At 39.4% G+C, this 18895-nt stretch overlaps 1 protein-coding gene and 1 long non-coding RNA gene across 9 annotated transcripts in view; one reads left to right on the forward strand and one right to left on the reverse strand.

Moving 5' to 3' along the window:
• The first annotated feature begins 57 nt into the window (after positions 1-57).
• LOC110257543 (uncharacterized) lies at positions 58-17848 on the forward strand. Of its 6 annotated transcripts, none has more exons than XR_014833805.1 (5): positions 58-229; positions 6884-6990; positions 7716-7770; positions 9878-10049; positions 10540-11404. It is a non-coding gene; the product is annotated as an uncharacterized LOC110257543 (long non-coding RNA). The 6 variants fall into 6 exon arrangements; XR_014833803.1 differs by lacking the exon at positions 58-229 and adding an exon at positions 550-4928 and having other exon boundaries at positions 5207-6990; positions 10540-13938; XR_014833808.1 differs by lacking the exon at positions 58-229 and adding an exon at positions 632-1908 and having other exon boundaries at positions 10620-11119.
• The window catches only part of LRGUK (leucine rich repeats and guanylate kinase domain containing), a 173714-nt gene continuing 161492 nt past the window's right edge, over positions 6674-18895 (reverse strand). Inside the window, exons 29-32 of one of the 3 annotated variants that reach the window (XR_014833784.1) lie at positions 16953-17069; positions 15301-15376; positions 8635-8782; positions 6674-8553 (exon numbers count right to left, since the gene is read on the reverse strand). The gene's annotated coding sequence lies outside the window, so the exon portion shown is untranslated. Of the gene's footprint in view, positions 8554-8634; positions 8783-15300; positions 15390-16952; positions 17078-18895 lie in introns of all 3 variants that reach the window. The other 2 variants (XR_014833783.1, XR_014833781.1) reach the window with 2 other exon arrangements.

Genomic DNA, 18895 nt, shown 5'->3' on the forward strand with positions numbered 1-18895 from the left:
ACCTGGTTTTTATCTTGAATTGCACAAGCATTGTTTCTTAATAAAAGTGATAAATTTCTTCCAGGTGTTTCCAATCACCATTACCTTTCAAGGGCTTGTGTGCAGTTTCAAAAGCTCTCCAATTTTTGCCTTCTATAGTGGTGGAACATTTTACTACAAACAATTGTAAGCAACCTGTCTTCTAATGCCTGGCACCTGGATCAATCATAAACCACTTCTCAGGCCACAGGTAAGTTTCTACTTCAGAATTTTGAGGATCGGCCTACTTTGGCTGGTTTTAGAGGTTCGTGGCAGTAAGTTCTATAGCACCTTTTTCAACCTCTTTGCCTGGATAGAAATGCATTGATTTTTGTGATGTTGAAACAGCAACCTTGCTTTATCATCTGTCTGTTGCATTTAACTGAATCTTAATGAGAAAGCAAATTTGAAGGCAGTTTACCACACCTAATTTTTTTTTTTTTATTGTGGTATAGTTGATTTACAATATCAGTTTCAGGTGTATAACAGTGATTCAGAAGTATTATAGATTATACTCCATTTGTAGTTTGGTTTTTTTTTTTTTTTTTTTTTTGTCTTTTTTGCCTTTTTTTTCTAGGGCCGCTCCCACTGCATATGGAGGTTCCCAGGCTAGGGGTCTAATCAGAGCTGCAGCCACCGGCCTATGCCAGAGCCACAGCAACGCGGGATCTGAGCCACGTCTGTGACCTACACCACAGCTCACGGCAACGCCGGATCCTTAACCCCCTGAGCAAAGCCAGGGATCGAACCCTCAACCTCATAGTTCCTAGTCGGGTTCGTTAACCACTGGGCCATGACGGGAACTCCCATTTATAGTTTTTATGAAGTACTGGCTGTATTCCCTCTGCTATGCACTATATCCCTGTAGCTTATTTATTTTATACATAGACGTTTGTATCTCTTAATCCTATACCTGTTTTCCCCTTCCCCCTCCCCACTGGTAACCACTAGTATGTTCTCTATATCTATGAGTCTTATTTTTTTGTTACAGTCCCTAGTTTTATTTTTTAGATTCCACATATCAGTGATAACATACAGTGTTTGTTTTTGTCTGACTTACTCCACTAAGCGTAATACCCTGCAGGTCCATCCGTGTTGTTGCAGATGGCAAAATTTCATTCTTGAGTATTGTTCCATTGTATGCATATCCCACATCTTCATTCATGAGTTGATAGACACTTAAGTTGCTTCCATATCTTGGCTGTTGTAAATAATGCTGCTGTAAACATTGGGGTGCATATATATTAGCATTTTCATTTTCTTTGGATGCATACCCAGGAGTGAAATTGTCAGATCTTATGGTAACTCTGTTTTTAGTTTTTTGAGGAATCACCATACTCCTTTCCATGATGGCTGCACCAACTTATATTATTACCGCAGTGTACGGGAGTTCCCTTTTCTCCACCTCGTCACCAACATTTAATGTTATTTTGTGGTCTTTTTGATGATAGCCATTCTGACAGATGTGATAGCTTATTGTGGTTTAAATTTGCATTTCTCTGATTATTAGCGATGTTGAACATCTTTTCATGTGCCTATTGGCTATCTGTATGTCTTCTTTGAAAAAATGTCAGGTCTTCTGCCTGTTTTTTTAATTGGATTGTTTGTTTTTTAATATCGAGTTATGTGAGCTGTTTGTATATTTTGATATTAACCTCTTATATCATTTGCAAATATCTTTTCACGTTTAGTAGGTTATATTTTTGTTTTGTCAGTGATTTCCTTGTTGTGTAAAAGCTTTTAAGTGTAATTAGGCCCCATTTGTTTACTTTTGCTTTTGCTTCCTTTGCCTTAGGAGACAGATCCAAAAAAATGTTACTACAGTCGCCATCACAGGCAGAAGCCTTTGTTCTCTTCTAGGAGTTTTATGGTTTCCTGTCTTACATTTAGGTCTGCAGTCTATTTTGAATTTATTTTTGTATATGGTACTAGAAAATGTTCCAATTTCTTTTTTATATGTACCTGTTCAGTTTTCCCAGCATCACTTATTGAAAAGACTGTCTTTTCTCCATTACGTATTCCTTGCCTCTTTTGCCCTAGATTGATTGTCCATAACTGTGTGGGTTTATTTTGGGGCTTTCTGTTCTGTTCCACTGATCTTTATGTCTGTATTTATGCTATTACTGTACTGTTTTGATTACTGAAGCTTTGTAGTATAGTCTGAAAGTGAGGGGGTGTGATACCTTCATTGGTATCACAGACAAATAACATTGTCTTTGCTGGGAGTTCCCGTTGTGGCTTAGTGGTAACAAACCCAACTAGTATCCATGAGGATGCGGGTTTGATCCCTGGCCTTGCTTAGTGGATTAAGGATCCAGCATTGCCATGAGCTCTGATGTAAGTCACAGATGTAGGTTAAATCCTGCTTTGCTGTGGCTGTGTGTAGGCCAGCAGCTATAGCTCCCATTCAACCCCTAGCCTGGGAACTTTCATATGCCTCAGGTGTGACCCCCCAAAAAGCAAAACAACAACAACGACAAAAACAAACAAACAAAAGGTTGTCTTTGCTATTTGGGGGTCTTTCATGTTTATGTACAAAATTAGTTTATTCCAATTCTGTGAAAAATGTCATTGGTATGTTGATAGGGATTGCACTGAATCTGTAAATCACCTTTAGTAGTATGCCTGTTTTAACAATTTTAATTCTTCTGATCCATTAACATGGTACATCTTTCTATTTGTTTTGCTGTCTTTAATCAGTGGTGTAAAGTTTTTGGAGTACAAACCTTTTACCTCTTTAGGTAGGTTTATTCCTAGGTATTTTGTTTTTTTTGATGTGATTGTAAATGAGATAGTTTCTTTAATTTTGCTTTCTCATTGTTTGTTGTTAGTATATAGAAATGCAACATAATTCTGTATATTCACTGATGAACTCTAGTATTTTTTTCATGCTGTCTTTGGGATATTCTATGTATAATATCATGGCATCTGCAAACAGTGACAGTTTTATTTCTTCTTCCTTTTTAGATTGAATTTCTTTTATTTCTTTTTCTTGTCTGATTGCTATAGCAAGGACTTCTAATATGTTGACCAAAAGTAGTGAGAGTGGGCATCTTAATCTTGCTCACAGTCTTATAATATGAGTAGTATGATGTCAGCTGTGGGGTTATCATATATGGCCTTGATTATGTTGAGGTATGTTCCCTCTATACCCACTTTCTGGAGAATTTTTATCATAAGCAAATATTGAATTTTGTCAAAAGCTTTTTCTACATCTATTGAGATGATCATATGGTTTTTATTCTTATAATTCATGAATATGGTGTTTCCATTCATTTATTTGCAGACATTGAACCATCTTTGCATTCCTGAGTTAAATCCTAGTTGATCATAGTGGAATTGTTGGATTTGTTTTGCTAGTAATTGTTTTAGTGTATTGTTGGATTTGTTTTGCTAATATTTTGTTGAGGATTTTTGCATCTATGTTCATCAGTGATACTGGCCTGTAATTTTTTTCTTTTTCTTTTTGTTTGGTTTTGGCATCAGAGTGATGCTGGCCTTTTAGAATGAGTACAGAAACATTCCTTTCTCTGCAGTATTTTGGAATAGTTCAAGAAGGATGCACATTGACTTTTCTCTAAATGTTTGGTAGAATTCACCTGTCAAGTCATCTGGTCCTGGATTTTTGTTTGGGGGGGTTAATTACTGATTTAATTTCATTGCTGATAATTATTAGTCTGTCCATATTTCTAGCTATTGCTGGTTCTTGGGCAACTATACATTGCTAGTATTTGTTCATTTCTTAGCATATAGGTTGTCCATTTTATTAGCATATAGTTGTTTACAGTAATTACTTATGGTCTTTTGTTTTCTGTAGTTTCAGCTATAACTTCTTTTCATTTCTGATTTTGTTGATCTGATGAGTATAGCTAAAGTTTTATTTTGTTTATCTTTTTAAAGAACCATCTCTAAGTTTCATTGATCTTTTCTGTTGTTTTTTTAGTCTCTATTTTATTTATATCTGCTCTGATCTTTGATTTCTTTCCTTCTACTAACTTTGGGTTTCGTTTGTTCATTTTTTAGTTCTTTTAGTTGTAAAGGCACATTGTTTATTTGAGACTTTTCTTGCTTCTTGAGGTAAGCTTATACTGCTCTAAACTTCCTTGTAGAACTGCTTTTGCTGTGTCCCATAGATTTTTGGATCTTTGTTTTCATTTTCATTTGTCTACAGGTATTTTTTAATTTCTTCGATTTCTTCAGTGATCCACTGATTAGTAGCACATCGTTTAGCCTCCAGGTGTTTGTGTTTTTTACAGTGATTTTTCTTGTTTTTGATTTCTAGTATCATGGCATTGTGGTTGGAAAAGGTGCTTGGTTATGATTTCAGTTTTCTTTAATTTACTAAGGCTTGTTATGTGGCTTGGCATGTGATCTTTCCTGGAGAATATTGGACATGGACTTGAAAAGAATGTGTGCTCTGCTGCTTTTAGATGGAATGTTCTATATATATTATTAAGTGCATCTGGAGAAATATGTCTTTTAAGTCCTGTATTTCCTTATGAATTTTGTCTAGATGATCTGTATATTGATATAAGTATGTTACTGTCAGTTTTTCCCTTTATGTCTGTTAACATTTGTATTTAGGTACTCCCGTGTTGGGTGAACACATATTTACAGTTGTTACATATTTTTCTTGGATTGATACCTTATTATGTAATGACCTTCTTTGTCTCTTGTGACTGTCTTTGTTTTAAAGTCTCTTTTAGCTCAGATAAGTCTTGCTACCACAGTTTTCTTTTGATTTCAATTTGTATGGAATAACTTTTTTCATCCCCTCATTTTCGGTCTGTGTGTGTCTTTAACTGAAGTGAGTCTCTTATAGGCAGCATATATACAGGTCTTGTTTCTGTTTCCATTCAGCCACTCTTTGTCTTGTGTTTAGAACATTTGGTCCATTTACATTTAAGATAGTTTTTTTTTTTTTGGTCTTTTTTTTTTTTCTATTTCTTGGGCCGCTCCCACAGCATATGGAGGCTCCCAGGCTAGGGGTCCAATCAGAGCGGCAGCCACCGGCCTACGCCAGAGCCACAGCAATGCGGGATCCGAGCTGCGTCTTCAACCTACACCACAGCTTATGGCAACGCCGGAACGTTAACCCACTGAGCAAGCGCAGGGACCAAACTCGCAACCTCATGGTTCCTAGTCGATTCGTTAACCACTGCGCCATGACGGGAACTCCCTAAGATAGTTATTGATATGTATGTACTTACTGCCATTTAGTTAATTGTCTTAGGATTGTTTTTGTAGTTTTTTTGTTTATTTTTTTCCCCTGTAATTTGATGACTATCTTTAGTGTTATGTATGCATTCCTTTCTGTGTTTGTTTGTGCATGTTCTACAGATTTTTAGTTTGTAGTTACCATGAGGTATATCAATGTACGTGTGTGTGTGTACATATATGATTATCTTAAGTTGCTGATTTTTTCATTTTAAACACATTTTTAGCCACCCTACTTTTTTATTCTCCTCAACTCATGATTACTGGTTTTTAGATATTTTACATCTTTTTGTTTTGTGTATTCCTTAAGTGCTTATTTGGATATATTTTGCTATTTTTGTCTTTTAACCTTTCTGCTAGCTTTGTACCTGGTTGACTTACTACAGTTACTGTATATTTATCTTTACTGATGAGCTTTTTCCTTTTGCGATTTTTGTGTTTCTAATCATGGCCTTTTAATGTTTGCTTAGAGAAGTCCCTTTAACATTTCTTGTAAAGCTGGTTTGATGATGCTAAACTCTTTAGTTTTTAACTTGTCTGTAAAACTTTTGATTTCTCCATCAAATATGAATGACAGGCTTGCAGGGTAGAGTATTCTTTATTGTAGGTTTTTCCCTTTCATATCTTTAAATATATCATGCCCCTCCCTGCTGGTCTACAGAATTTCTGCTGAAAGTCAGCTAATAACCTTATGGGAGTTCCCTTGTATGTAACCTGTTGCTTTTCTCTTGCTGCTCTTAATATATTCTCTTTATCTTTGATTTCTGCCATTTTATTTTATTTTAATTTTTAATTTTAATTTTTTGCTTTTTAGGGCTGCACACACGGTATATGGAGGTTTCCAGACCAGTGGTCAAATCAGAGCTGTAGCTACCGGCCTATACCACAGCCACAGCAATACCAGATCCGAGCCACATCTGCAATCTACACCACAGCACATGGCAAGCCCAGATCCCCAACCCACTGAGCAAAGCCAGGGATTGAACCTGCATCCTCATGGATGCTAAATCATTTCATTTCCTCAGATTCGTTTCCACTGAGCCATAATGGGAACTTGTAATTTATGCCATTTTAATTACAGTGAGTTTTGTTGTATTCCTCTTTGAGTTATCCTGTTTGGGACTCTTGTGCTTCCTTGGATGTAGATGTCAGTTTCCTTTCCTAGATTAGAGACGTTTTCAGGTAATGTAGCTTCAACTATGTTCTCTGCCCTTTCTCTCCTCTCCTGAGACCCCTAGAATGTGAATGTTAGTATCCTTGATGTTGTCTCAGAGGTCTCTTAAAAAGTCCTTATTTCTTTTATCTGTTCAGCTGTAGTGATTTCCACTACTCTGTCTTCCAGCTCATTGATGCATTCCTCTATTGTTTCGTCTACTGTTGATTCTTTCTAGTATAGTTTTTATTTGGTTTATTGTATTTTTGATCTTTGTTCTGTATATTTTCTTTTTATTAAAAACTTAAAACCTTTCACTCATTCATTCTTCTCTTGAGTCCTCTGGTCATCTTTATGATCATTACCGTGAACTCTTGCTCAGGTAGATTGCTTATCTCTACTTAGTTCTTCTGGGGTTTTATCTTATTTCTCTATTTGGAATATGTTCCTCTGTTGCCTCATTTTCCCCAACTTGCTGTTTTTATTTCATTGTAGATGGCAGTCACTTGTGTTTCCTAACCTTGAAGAAGTGGCCTTTTGTAGAAGACGTCCTATGAGTCCCAGCAGTACACTCCTCTTTGGTCACCAGTGCTATGTGCTCTGTGAGTGTGCCCTGTGAGTGTCCCCTGTGAGGGTCGCATGGGGCTTTCTTTTTGTCGCAGGTTGACTGTTGTGGGCATTCTGGTTGGCCTGCCTGGCCCCTGCTCTGGTTGGTTGTCAGGCCCTGCCTAGTCCAGAGGCTATTGGCCACTGGTTGTTCAGGCCAGGTCTTGAAGCAGCTGGCTGTGGAACCCCAGAGAGCCTCAGGGTTAATGCTGGCTCACCAGTGGGCAGATTCAGGCTCCAGGAGATCTTGAGACTGATGCTCACATTCAGAAGGGTGAGGTCAGGTCTTGGCAGTTAGGTCCTGGGCTCGTGCCAACCCACTGATGGGCAGAGCTGGGTCCTGGAGTCTAACTACAGGGCCCAGGATGTCCCAAAGCCTGTGTTGATTGCTGGTAAAAGAGGCTGGGGCTAAAGCAGTTCTGAATGTTGAACACTGGCGTGTTGAACTGGGTCCTGGCCCCTGTGGTGATCAGGGCGGTGTCCATGGGTGGCTATGGACTCAGGGAGTCTTAAGGCAGCCTTTCTACTGGTGGGTGGGGCTGTGTCCCCACATAGTTAGTTGCTTGGCCTGAGGAATTCCAATACTGGTGCTTAAGGTTGGTAGGTAGGAGGGGGCAGGGCCTGGGGCTAATAAACTAGTGGAAGGATTCCAAAACAGTGCTCACAAGCACATGGGGAAAAGAGCTCCCCAAAAGGTTGACACCAGTGTCTATGTTCCCAGGGTGAGCTCCACTTGCTTCCTATATCTCCAAGAGACTCTCCAAGATCATCACCAGGTAAGTCTGACCCTTTCAAATGACTCCTGCCCTGGGTCCTAGAACATGTAAGACTTTGTGTGTACTTCCTCCCCCCCCCCTTTTTTTTTTGCTTTTTAGGGCCGCTCCTGTGGCATATGAAAGTTCTCAGGCTAGGAGTTAAATCAGAGCTGCAGCTGCCAGCCATGGCCACAGTAACACAAAATCTCACCCACATCTGTGACCTACACCATAGCTCTGGCGTCTTTAACCTACTGAGCAAGGTCAGGGATCAAACCCACATCCTCATGGGTGGGTACTCGTTGGGTTTATAACCCACTGAGCCACAATGGGACCCATTGTACACTCTTTAAAAGTGGAGTGTCTATTTCTCACAGCCCACTGGGTCTCCCAAAAGTAAGCCCGACTGGCCTTCAAAGCCAAACGTTCTGGGGACTCACCTCCCCAGGGCAGGACCCCCAGGCTGGAGAGAACTATATGGAGTTCACATCCCTTGCTCCTTGGGGAGAACCTCTGCAAGTGTAATTTTTTCCCATTTGTGGATTGCCTGCCCAGGGATATGGGTCTTGACCTTATCCCAGCTCTGCCCATCGTACCCATCTCATGAGTGTTCTTTCTTCATATCTTTAGTTGTAGGATATATTTTCTGGTAGGTTCTAGTCTTTTTCATTGATAGTTCTGTAAATTGTCATCTTGGTGTACCCGTAAGAGGTGGTGAGCTCAGGGTCTTTCTACTCCACCATCTTGAGCCTTTTCTGCAGCCTGTTTTAATTATATTATTCAGTGGCCCCTCAGTATAGAACACTAGAAGAAAAAAAACAAGTGGGAGATTTTGCACTAAATACAGCAGAATTAAAATTCATCTCATTAAAAATGATGGCATACCTTTATCAAAAGGACAGGGCTTATGTTCTTAAACAGTACTCTCTGTAATTACATGCTCGGAATGGTCTCAGCTTCTTCCAAAGCCCCTTCACTCTGAAGTCATATAGCCATAGAGGGTGGGAATTGTAAAAAGTTATGAACCACAAGCCTAAAAAAAAAGTAAAGAACCCCTTGGGAGATTAAATCATGGTTTAACTCCTCAGCAAACTGTATAATCTCATCAGTGGAGCAGTCTTCTGTGATTCTGATGCTAGAAGCAAAACATAACTGCAGATAACATAGCAGGGTCTCAGCCTAAGATAACCCTCACTCATAAGGGCTTGAGCACATGAGTGGATGTTAGGAAAGATTCAGTATCTTTGTTCCTGTCTTATTTTCAGCATTCAATCAGTCAACTATCATAAATGCACACAGATGAATGAATGGAGTATTAAGGTCAAAACTTTTCTTTAAAAAGCACATATGGCTAAGCAAGTATTTAATGGTCAAAAGCTTTTCAGTGCTGTTCTTTATCTGCAGATTAACTTAATAAAATCATCCCATCATTAAAATTAAGTTATGCTCACATCTGATTGTTTCTTAATCATCACTTCAAGAATTTAGCATCTGGCTTCATTACTGCATGTGACTCCATGGTGCACAGATGTATTCTGAAGCTAAGGGAGCTTATGATGATAATTTATTGGCAGTTTATTATTTCCTGTAATAGCTTCAATGAAGTTGACTGCAGGAACACACGCCTTTCATGAAGGCTTCACATCTGTATCCATTTCCCAGAATGTTTAACATTGTTAGAATAACAGGTTCCATTTCAGAAATTAAATGGCATGACATAGTAGTAACAAATGTATATTTACCATGTGTGAAGCACTTTGCTCCGTGTGTATCAACTGATGTAATCCTCATGACAAATCGCTGAAGTTAGAAAATTATCCTAGTTTCTTAGGCACAGAAGAGCTAACTTGCTTCACATATGCATATGCATTGGAGCCAGGATTTGAACCCATGAAGACAGGGTTCAGAACGTGCACTGTCGTCATCACTGCTTTATGCTAGTTCTAGAACCTCAGTAAGAGACTGCCTCAGCTTCCTTTGCCCTATGTCTCCCTGTTTAGTGTTGGTCTCTGTATGCCAAATGTTAACAATTAGTCTTGAATCTATTTTCTCACCATTATGTTAACATGTATTTTGAATTCATATCTTATTCTGTTTTTCCTCTAAGACTTTATGATCTGTTCTGCAGCACAAGTGAGAAGAAAACAGAAGACGGTGGATCAAGATGGCAAAGTGGCAGGATGGTGGCACTCACCTCCCACCAAACACATCAAAAATACATGTACACGTGGAACAGAAAATTAACTGAAAGAAAGTCTCCTATACAACCAGGGCTGCGAGAACAGTTCTCACATAATCAGGTAGGACTAGGAAAAATATTGGGTTGGGACCCGTGCCCCTGGGAGGAGACTAAGAGGAAAAGGGAGTTTGCGTAGGTAGATGCTCACCCTGGGGAATGAGCAGTTCAAGCCATAGACGGGGCATCCCAATCCTGGGGTCCTACGTGGAAGAGACACCCCCTGCCCCCCACCTTGGTGCTTAGAGAACCACTAAGACAGAGGGAAGGGCTGGAGAAGCCTAGACTCCACTTGCCAGGAGTGTGCAAGGGCTGGTTTGCCACCAGACAGGGCAGAGAAAGGTTGGTTTGCCCTAGCACCTCTCACTTTGCCACACTCTTAAATCCAGGTTGAGTTAACCCTTTGGCCTGCTCACTCCACATCACAGCTTGGCACTGGACCTAGGGCAGCCAGGTCTTAGGAAAGGATGTGATTTATTGATGAAGAGGTGGCCCAGGGCCCCAGGGTATGGTCCTGGTGGGGAAGTGATGGGTAGTGGTGCTTACTCAAACAGTGCCACAGAAACAGATCAGTGTCTGAAGGCAGTGCAGCTGCTCAAACTCCTGCAAGGAACACACTGCAGTGTCCCCCCAGCAACAGAATGGATGTTCCAGACCACCCACTCCACACCACAGCCTTGCTCTGGAATGACCACAGCAGGGGAAAAGATGCTACCTTGGACTTCATCTGAGCAGAGCTGCAGACTCCTACACAGGTAGTAAGTACATCACACCTCTCTCTAAGCACATGAGCCTCACGTACTTCTACACTCTTCTCCTTTGGGGCAAAGGCCCCAGTGCAGGGAGAAGGAAGAACACACACTTAAATGGAACAGACCCAGCAACTTGGGAGCAAACCCCACCCCTGACAGGGTGGCCTCTGGCACTGAGCAGAAATGGAAGTCCTGCCTCACACCCTACACAGGCTCTAGCTCCTCCATCACCAGCCACATCCCTTTATCAAGTGATAGTGGCCACAACAGCCCAAGGGAAGATGTGGCTGGTGTCCACGTCGGATCTCGTCCTCACACCAAAGACACTGGGCACATACAGTCCACACAGGGACACTCCCACATACAAACACCCAATAGGAAAGGAAAATATAAATAAGCATTGAAGATCACTTAAGCCAGTATGTAGATTTAAAACCAAACCAAAAATTTATAAAAGTGATTTTAACTAAAATAAATAATAAAGAGATCAGCATTGAGAAGTAAAATATATAGAAAACAATGTGGGGGAGGGGAGTAAAATGTAGATCTTTTAGAATATGTTTGAATTTATCAGTTTAAAGCAAATAGGTATAATTACTGTCAACATGTATGAACCCCATGATAACCACAAATCAAAAACCTACAACAGATACACACAAACTAAAAAGAAGGGAATGCACGCACACCACCACGCAGTGGAGTTCCCATGGCGGCTCAGTGGAAACGAATCTGACTAGTATCCATGAGGACACAGGTTTGATCCCTGGCCTTGCTTAGTGGGGTAAGGCTCTGGTGTTGCCATGAGCTGTCATATAGGTCACAGACTCGGCTCAGATCTTGCTTGCCTGTGGCACAGGCCAGCAGCTAAGCTCTGATTTGACCCCTAGCCTGAGAACCTCCGTATGCCCCAGGTGTGGCCCTAAAAAGAAAAATTAAACAGAACTACAAAAACAACTGGGAAATAAGGAATAGGATGGCAAATAGTACATACCTATCGATAACTAAATGTCAGTGGACTAAATATTCTAATCAAAAGACATAGATTTTTTAAAAAGACCCTTCAATATGCTGCCTACAAAAGACTCACTTCAGGGCAAAAGATGCACATAGACTGAAAGTTTAAGGAAGGAAAAAGATATTTCATGCAAATGGAAATGACAGTAAAGCAGGGTAGCAATATTCATATAAGACAAAAGAGACTTTAAAACAAAGGCCATAATGAAAAATAAGGGCATTATATTAAAGATAAAGTGATTGAAACAAGAAGAGGATATTACGTTTGTTAACATATATGCACCCAGTACAGGAGCACCTAAATATATAAAGCAACTACTGGCCGACGTACAGGGAGAAACTGACAGTAACGCCCTACAGACATTAATGGAGAGATGATCCAGAGAGAAAGTAAGGAACAAAAGTCCTAAATGACACAATAGACTAGCTGGACTTCATTTATGTCTCAGGACACAACATCAAACTTCTCAACTGTGCATAGAATGTTCTCCAGGATAAATCACATACTAGGTCACAAAAGAAGCCTCAACAATTATAAGAGGATAGCAATTATAGCAAACATTTTTCCCAGCCATAGTGGTATGAAACTAGAAAACAGCTACAGAAAGAAAAATGGGAAAAGAACAAACACATGGTGACCAAACAATGGACTACAAAAAAATCAGTGGATAAATGATGAAATCAGAGGAGGAAATCAGAAAATACCTTGAGACAAATGAAAATGAAAAGACAGATTTTCAAAATCTGTGCAGTGCAACAAAAGCAGTTCTAAGAGGGGATTTAATAGTGATACGGGTCTCCCCTAAGAAACTAGAAAAAAATCTCAAACAACCTAACCTACCACCTATAATTAGAAAAGTAACAAACAAAATTGAAAGTTAGCAGAAGGAAGGAAATAATCAAGAGCAGAGAGGAAATGTATAAAATAACAGTAGAAAAGATCAATAAAACCAATAGAAAAGATCACTAAAACCAAATATAAATAAAATTAATAAACTTTAGGCTCACTGTGGAAAAAAAAAAGACCCTAGTAAATATGAGATAAAAGAAGAGAAATTACAACTGATACCCACAGAGATACGAAGAAATCATAAGGGAATACTATGCATATATATATGCAAACAAATTGGACAATCCAAAAGAAATGTAGAAATTTCTAGGAATAGCCTGCCAAGACTAAGTCAAGAAGAAACAATTTGAAGAGACTAAGTACTAGAAGTGAAATAGAATCTGTAATGAAAAAACTCTCAGCAGACAATAAAGAAAACACTGGACACAATTCAGGATCCATTCATGATAAAAGCTCTTACCAAAAGTGGCTATAGAGGGAACATATCTCAACACAGCAAAGTCCGTTTATGACAGACCCACAGCCAACAAAATACTTAACGGTGAGAAGCTAAAAGCCTTCTGCCAAACTGATGAACCAGAAAAGGATGCCCAATCTTGCTGCTTCTATTTGGCAAAGTATTGGAATTCCTAGCCACAGCATCCCATGAGAAAAAGACATAAAAGGATATCCAAATGGGAACTGTCGTTTTATACAGATAACATGATACTATGTAGAGAGAACCCTAAAGTCTCCATATAAAAACTATTAGAGCTGATAAATGAATTCAGCAAGGTTGCAGGATACAAGATTAACATACAGTATCTGTTGCATTTCTATACACTAATAATGAAATATTAGAAAGTTAAAAAATAATCCCATTTAATTGTATCCCAAAAGATACCTAGGAATAAACTTAATCAAGGAGGTTAAAGACCTGTACTCTGAAATCTATAAAATATTGATGAAGGAAATTGAAGATAATTCAAAGAAATGGAAAGTTATCTCATGCTCTTGGATTGGAAGTATTAATGTTATTAAAATGGCCATACTATCCAAAGCAATCTATATACATAATGTAATCCCTATCAGACTACCCAGAACATTTTTCTGGAACTAGAACAAATAATCCTATAATTTATATGAAAACAGAAAAGATCCTAAATTGCCAAAGCAATCCTGAGACAAACTGGAAGAGAACAAAGCTGGAAGTATAACCCTCCCAGACTTTAGACCATACAGCAAAGTACAGTTATAAAAACAGCATGGTATTGGCACAAACACAAATGCATAGATCAATGGAAAAGAACAGAGAGCCCAGAAATAAACCCACACACCTACAGTCAATCTACAACAAAGGAAACAAGAATATACAATGGAGAAAAGAGAATCTCTTCAGCAAGTGATGTTGGGAAAGCTGAACAGCCACATGTAAAACAATGAGGTTGGAACATTATCTCATACCATATAAAAAAATAAGCTCAAAATGGTTTAAAGTCCTACATCTAAAACCTAAAGCCTTAAAACTAGAAAATAAGCAGAACACTCTTTAACATCATAGCAATATTTTCTTGGATCAGTTTTCAAAGGCAAAAGAAATAAACAAATAGCACCTAATTAGACTCAAACAGCCTTTCCTTGCACAGCCAAGGAAACCATCAAAACAAAAAGACAGCCCGTGAAATGCGAAAAACATTGGCAAATGATGCAACTGACAAGGGGTTAATATCCAAAATATATATACAGTTCATATAACTCAATAATTTAAAAATTATTTGGAAAAATAGATATTTTACAGATGGCTAACAGGGATATGAAAAGATGCTCAACATCACTAATTATTAGAGAAATGCAAATCAAAACCAACAATGAGGTGTCACCTCACACCTGTCAGAATGGCTGACATCAAAAAGTCTACAAATTACAAGTTGGAGAGGATGTGGAAAAAAGGGAACCCTCTTATACTGTTGGTGGGAATGTAAACTGATACAACTGTTATGGAGAATGGTATGGAGGTTCCTTAAAAGACTGAAAATAGAACTACCATATGATCTAGCAGTTCCACTCCTGGGTGTATATTTGGAAAGAACAAAAACACTAATTCGAAAAGACATAGACACCCTAATGTTCACAGAAGCACTATTTATAATAGCCAAGATATGGAAGCAACCAAAGTGCCCATCAACAGTTGACTCAATTAAGAAGATATGACACAAACATGTGCACACACAGAGGAATATTACTCAGCCATAAAAAAGAAACTCTATGTTCAGCAACGTGGATATACCTAGAGACTATTATGCTTCTTGAAATAAACACAAATACTATGTATCACTTCTATGTGGAATTAAAAAAAATACTCATGAATGTATATACAAAACAGAAATAGGATTACAGATATAGAAAACAAATGTGTGGTTACCAAAGGAGGAGGGAAGTAGGAATAAATGATTGATAGGTATGGGATTAACATTCAGACAACTGTATACATAATAGATGAGTGACAAGGATATACTGCAGAGCACAAGGAACTGTACACATTATCTTGTAATAACTATAATGGAATATAATCTGCAAAAATATTGAATCATTGTGCTGTATGCCTGAAACTAACACAGTAATATATCAGCCATAATTCCATTAAAAATTCATTGCCATAAAATGCTATTTTGTATACCCAGAGGTGATTTTTGGAAACGTCAAAAAAGAAGAATAAATACCTGTAGCAAAACAGGACTCTGAAACAGTTCTGTTTCTTAACTGTTCACACCAGAGTGTTCTGATGATTCCTGGTATCTGAAATACATGACTTTTGGGTTAATCAACATTATCAGAGATGCAGTATGGAAACATAGGTAATTCAATCACAAAGACTTTATCAATGATTTGCCTAAGTAGCTGTAATTTACAGAATGTATGCATACATTCTTCTTTTACTTTCTCCAAGCTCTGTCTCAGAAAGTATTTAACTTATGTAATCTCTTCTACCTGAATAAATGTCATCCCTGAATTATACTTTGATAAGAAACCTTCAACCATTATACAAGCATCATTACAAGAGTTTTCATTTTCAGTATTTCAGTATCTTAGACACAAATTGAATTTAGTGCATTAGACATTATCCACTGGATTGCCTAATATCCCCTTTTTCAAATAAGAATAAATGTCATAGTATTGCTCAAATTTCCGTTCTAGAAACATTTGTCTCCACAGATGTGTTTGCATATGTAATTTTGTCAGAAAATAAAAACTGTCACCCATTTTACACAAATTTTATCAGAATTGGGTTTAAAAACATGCAGCAGAAACCCAAACCACAGTAGCTTAACCTAATGGTTTATCTTTCACAGGAGGTAGGCAGCATGGCGCTAGTTCAGCCACTCAGCATCATCAAGAAAAGCAAGTGGAAGCATCCATAAAATGACTCATATCTGCCCACTATCGAGGAGCAACTTTATAGCTCCAATTTCATTCTTGCCTTCCACTCACAGGGGTACATGTTATTAGAGGAATCTGCTGGCAAAGATTTTGGGGATCGGAGATTCTAAGACTCCCAAACAAGGGAGAGATTAAGATTAGATAGGGGAACAGCTGAACTGCCAGCAGGAAATCCACACAGTCTGTCCCAAGGCTGGACTATCAAACAGTCATGTTTAAACTTCCAGACAAACAGTTTGGGCAAAACAGTAGGCTTCTGCCCCATAAGACGTGGCATCCCTCCCACAAATGAACACGCTCTCATCCTTTCCCCTTGAGTCCTCAGACCCAGCTCTGGTTCAGTCGCAGTTCCCCTGTGATAGCTGTAACCCGAAGCCAGAACTTAAAAGTTAATCACTTGCTGTGCGGCAGAAATTGGCACAACATTGTAAATCAACTCTACTTTAATAAAAAAAAAAAGATTGAAAATAAAATTTAATCACTACACAGGATTTGTTGCTGAAAATAAAATTAATTTGGTAATGTTAAAACACTAATATATTCCTAGCAATGCAAGGAACAAAATACGCAGGCTTGTTGGAGCCCTCATTTTAGCTGCTGAGTGGGAGGCCATAGTTGGTATTTATAACCTTTGATTCTACTGTTCGTGCTGTGTTCCCTCTGCCCTCTGCCAGCTCCTGAGCTGGTCAAGGGTCTTTACCTTACGGAATGACCCAAACCTTCATTCCTGAAGGGTCTGAGCCTACTGCCACCTGAGCCAGTGCCTGGTACCTCTGGGCATGTTAAGTGCCAAGAAAGTTTCCCAGTGAAGGCCTTGAACTGTCAACACTTCTTATCCCCCTGCTGTGGCAGGACCTCTGCTTCCCCTTCATCGTCAGGATCAATCTCCACCCCATCCCCCACTCCTCACCAGCAACGATAATAATCCACTTGCCTGTGGCTTCAGTAACAAGTCAAAGTGACCAGGTGACAGTCTCAGCTTCCTCCTTAACTGCATCCGTTGCATTCCTTGGTGTCAGTAACCCTCCCTTGGGATCTACAACTTTTAGATCTGCAACACTCAAAGTTGTGAGAACAAGAAACCCAAATTTGCAAACGTACTAGCGGGAACACACTTCACATCTACCTCCTAATTTCTTGGACCCATGTTATTTCTGTGGTTGAAAATCGACTGTGTATTGGTTGCTTGTTCAAGCAGATACTTGCAGGATAGCAGGGCTTTTTTCTTTTTAGGGCTGCACCCACGGCCTATGGAAGTTCCTGGGCCAGGGGTTGAATTGGAGCTGCAGCTGCTGGCCTATACCACAGCCACAGCAGCGCCAGATCCTTAACCCACTGAACAATGCTAGGAGTGGATGGCTAGTCAGTTCTTAACCCGCTGAGCCTCAGTGGAAACTCTGATAAGCAGGTTTTAATCGCTCTTCCAATCAGCCCATATTGAGACTGAACCAGGCAAACCTAGAGCCTTTTTTTTTTGGCTGCCACACAGGGAGCCAGGTCTCAGGTGTTTGTTCTGGTTTAGAACAGCCTGAGTGACATGGAGTTGACTTGGCTTAATCTGTCTGCATCCTCCTCAAATGCTGTTTGAACACATGCAAATGAAGCACACACACATTTGCAGTGTTTCTGGTGTAAAAAAAAAAAAAAAAATCCAGCAAGTGACATTTTTTTTCATTTTCTTTTGAAGGCTCCTCGGTCCTTTCACCCCCACTCTCTTTGGTGGGCTAAAATGTGTTAAATCTAGGAAAAGATGTCATCAAAAGGAGGAAAACAGGTGGGGAAGAAAGAGATGAAAACACACTTTGACAGTTCACTTCTGTTTTGCAGCTGTGAGAGCCACAGATTTGAATTGTGTTACCTCCCTCACCAAGCTAATTAATTCTCTTAAAAAAAAAAAAAAAGCCTTCATCTCCTTCCTTCAATCAATGTCAACAGCCAATTACAATCTTTCATCACCAAAAGTGTAATAACACAAATGTTATCAAGGAAGAAAACAGTTGGACTGACAAGATTAGCAATTCACTCCTTCCTTCTTAATCTTGTAATCACATGTAGGCAGCAGCTTATAATAATATACACCCAGGTTTGCCAGTAAATTACTCCAGAAAGGCCTTGTGTAAATTCCCCATCATGTCATGTCTACTTTGGGCATAGAATTACTGCCTTCCTGCAGGAGACATAGGGATGAATTAAGATAGACTCCTTAGCTTTTTCCTCATCTGTGAAAGGTTGTTAATTATGTAAAGAGGGGCACATTGGAGGAATACAGAACCATGAATGGCATTTAGGGGTGTCAGAAAACCGAGACAGCTGACAGGGACAGAAGGTATTTCTCCAATGCTGCGATTAGCGCTTTGCTGTCAGGTCCTGGACGACAGGAGGCTTCTTGCCTTAGGGGCTCAAATATTTTTTGATATGATGTGGGGCTTTTTCCCTCACAAGTCTTTGCAAAGTCCAACGTTGTCATCGGGTGCTCAAAAAACCACACTCCCCACCACCCCAGGGGGTGCGAGTGTAATGGGTATGAATTTTAGATCACAAACAGAATCGTGAAAGGAAGTGTCACATACAACTGATACCAAGAAATTGTCTTAACTGGTTCCGAACCCCCATTCTGCTAGGCTGGTGGAAATCTCAAGCTGTCTTTGCCATGACTCTCTAATCTCCCTGGGATTGACCAAAGACCCAGAAGCTCATGTGATGTTTAGAAAATGAAGGATTGGGGGGGGGGTGCTGAATATTTCTTTTTTTCTTTCTTTTTTTAGGGCCTCACCCATGGCATATGGAAGTTTCCAGGCTAGGGGAAGAATCAGAGCTGCATCTGCGACCTACACCACAGCTCACGGCAATGCTGGATCCTTAACCCACTGAGGGGGG

The sequence above is a fragment of the Sus scrofa genome, chromosome 18, assembly GCF_054392235.1.
Source record: "Sus scrofa isolate SSC_HxYL_T2T_F1_AM1 chromosome 18, Sscrofa_HxYL_maternal_Yorkshire_Landrace_v2.0, whole genome shotgun sequence".
Classification (NCBI taxonomy): Eukaryota; Metazoa; Chordata; class Mammalia; order Artiodactyla; family Suidae; genus Sus; species Sus scrofa.